Here is a 3,418-nt window from a genome sequence, read left to right as displayed (position 1 = left end):
GCCGAGCGGCTCTTCGGGCCGAGCTGCTATGCTGGCCAAGCTGCTCTTCGGGCCGAGCTGCTATGCTGACCGAAATGCTATGTTGGCCGAGTGGCTATGCTGGCCGAGCTTGCTCTGCTGGCCGAGCAGCTATGCTGGCCGAGTGGCTATGCTAGCCGAGCTGCTATGCTGGTCGAGCTTGCTATGCTGGCCGAACGACTTTCACGAGCCGAGCAGCTATGCTGGCTGACCAACTTCATGGGCCGAGTAGCTATGCTGGCTGAGCGGCTTCACGGGCCGATCCGCTCCCCCGGCCGACCAGCTTCAGTAGCCGAGCAGGTAACATGGTCGAGCAGCTCCGAGATGGCCAAGTGGCCGACCAAGTGCCGAGGCCGAGGCCTAGCTGACCGAACTGATGGGGTGCCCTTGCTTGGCCGACCCGGTTCACCCGAGGTTTGGCCGACCCGACGCACTCGAGGCTTGGCTTCATGGTGCCCTTAAGACTTGGCCGACCCGGTGCCCTCGAGGCTTAGCTTCATGGTGCCCTCAAGGTTTGGCCGAGCCCCATGTTATCCGAGTGGGTTCAAATGAAGTACTTAGCCTTAATTTGGCTAAATATGAGAGCGACTCGTCAAAGGAGAGGGGTCTCCTAGTGGCCGAACGGGTCAGACGCCACTCGGATGAGGAGCTAATGAGCCCCATGCTGTCCGAGTAGGTGCCGATGAAGTACTTAGCTTGAATTTCGCTAAATATGAGAGCGACTCGTCAAAGGAGAGATGGTCTCCTAGTGGCCGAGCGGGTCTTCAATGAGCCGAGCGGGTCGGACGCCACTCGGATGAGGAGCTAAGGAGCCCCATGTTGTCCGAGTGGGTGCCATGAAGTACTTAGCTTTAATTTCGCTAAGTATGAAAGCGACTCGTCAAAGGAGAGATGGTCTCCTAGTGGCCGAGCGGGTCGGACGCTACTCGGATGAGGAGCTAATGAGCCCCATGCTGTCCGAGTGGGTGCCTCTTTGGGCCGATTAAGTTGGACGCCGCTCGGATGAGGGGCTAAGTAGCCCCAAGCTTGTCCGAGCAGGTGCCTCCTCTTGCTAAGCCTCTTTAGGCTAGGAGAGTGACTCTCGCCAAGGAGGGGAAGGCCTCCTTGTGCCAAGTTAGGTGGACGCGGCTCGGATGAGGGGCTAATGAGCCCCATGCTTGTCCGAGCCGGTGCCGTCTCTCGCCAAGTCAAACTGGAACTTGGGAGAGTGACCCGACCAAGGAAGGAGGCTTCCTTGAGCCGAGTTAGGTGGACGCGGCTCGGATGAGGGGCTAATGAGCCCCATGCTTGTCCGAGCCGGTGCCGTCTCTCGCCAAGTCAAACTGGGACTTGGGAGAGTGACCCGACCAAGGAAGGAGGTTTCCTTGGGTCGAGTTAGGTGGACGCGGCTCGGATGAGCCCCATGCTTGTCCGAGCCGGTGCCGTCTCTCACCAAGTCAAACTGGGACTTGGGAGAGTGACCCGACCAAGGAAGGAGGTTTCCTTGGGTCAAGTTAGGTGGACGCGGCTCGGATGAGGGGGTAATGAGCCCCATGCTTGTCCGAGCCGGTGCCGTCTCTCGCCAAGTCAATCTGGGACTTAGGAGATTGACGACCAAGGAGGGGGACCTCTTTGGGCCGAGTTGGGTGGACGCGGCTCGGATGAGGGGTGAATGAGCCCCATGCTTGTCCGAGCTGGTGCCTATGAAATACTTAGCTTTGAATTTGGCTAAGTACGAGGCCGATTCGTCAAAGGAGAGGGGGTCTCCTAGTGGCCGAGCGACTCGATTTGTTTGCACTTAGCTATTTTCGCTAAGTGGTAGGGTACTCCTGGCATAGCCGAGGAGGTTGACCCGACCAAGGAGGGGGACCTCTTTGGGCCGAGTTGGGTGGACGCGGCTCGGATGAGGGGCGAATGAGCCCCATGCTTGTCCGAGCCGGTACCTATGAAATACTTATCTTTGAATTTGTCTAAGTACGAGGCCGACTCGTCAAAGGAGAGGGGGTCTCCTAGTGGCCGAGCGACTCGATTTGTTTGCACTTAGCTATTTTCGCTAAGTGGTAGGGTACTCCTGGCATAGCCGAGGAGGTACCGCGAGATATACGCTCGACTCGGGGGGACTAATGAGCCCCATGTTTCCCGAGGAGGTTGATTTGTTCGCACTTAGCTATTTTCGCTAAGTGGTAGGGTACACCTGGCCTAGCCGAGGAGGTACCACGAGATATACGCTCGACTCGGGGGGACTAATGAGCCCCATGTTTCCCGAGGAGGTTGATTTGTTCGCACTTAGCTATTTTCGCTAAGTGGTAGGGTACTCCTGGCCTAGCCGAGGAGGTACCACGAGATATACGCTCGACTCGGGGGGCTAATATGAGCCCCATGTTTCGCCGAGGAGGTTTTGCGACGCTACTCGACTTGCGAGTAGGTCCAGTCGTTGATACTTAGCCATTTTTCGGCTAAGTTGGTTAGGACGCTCCTCTCATGACTGAGGAGGTGCTAATTAACGAGCTTCCCGACCCGGGAGGGCATTGTTAGCTCCATGCTTCCCGATGAGGTCTTCTGACGCTACTCAGATCTCGAATAGGGTCAATTGTTGATACTTAGCCGTTTTTCGACTAAGTTAGTGGGACGCTCCTTTTCTGACTAAGGAGGTGCGCATGATGGAGATTCTCGACTCGGGGAAGCTAGGGAGATTCATGCTTTCCGAGGAGGTCTTCTGACGCTACTCAGATCTCGAGTAGGGTCAATTGTTGATACTTAGCCGTTTTTCGACTAAGTTAGTCGGGGGAGGCTTCTCCATATTTGAGTGTCGTTGGAGAAGTTTTTTATTCAGGAGATGACGAACATCATCACACCTCCATCAAGTGTATCCATTTGACCAGCTGAGGCGTTCAAGCAATTAGCCCCACGCTGGATGATTGGATAGGGTAGCATCATTCCTTCCCAAGGCGATCGTCCAGCGGAAACCGAGAGAGATCTATGTTCCCGGGGGACCTTGCTGGGCCCGAGAGGGGGGTGAAACACCCTGGTGGGGGTTAGGAAGCAACACCCTTGAACTTTTGCAAAGTATAGTCTGCTCGAGCAACTATTGGCCGAGATTGTGCCTCGCTTCAAGTTACGTGCAAGACTGAGTGGCCGACCGGGTCCCTGTCGAAGCAGGTATCAGTGAATTACTTAGCCTAAATTTGGTTTAAGTATAAGGGCGGCTCGACGAAGGAGAGAGGGTCTCCCATCAGCTGAGCGCCTCGAAAAAGGAGAGAGAGTCTTCTATCAGCCACATGTCGTCCGAGTGGGCGCCCATTAAGTACTTAGCTTGAATTTGGCTAAGTATGAGTGACTCGGCAAAGGAGAAGGGGTCTCCTACTGACCGAGCGGGTCCGGATATGGAGGATATGGGTCGATTTGAGCCTCACCATTTTGA

Source organism: Beta vulgaris, chromosome 3 (genome assembly GCF_026745355.1).
Source record: "Beta vulgaris subsp. vulgaris cultivar EL10 chromosome 3, EL10.2, whole genome shotgun sequence".
Lineage (NCBI taxonomy): Eukaryota > Viridiplantae > Streptophyta > Magnoliopsida > Caryophyllales > Amaranthaceae > Beta > Beta vulgaris.
This window is presented reverse-complemented; position numbering follows the sequence as displayed.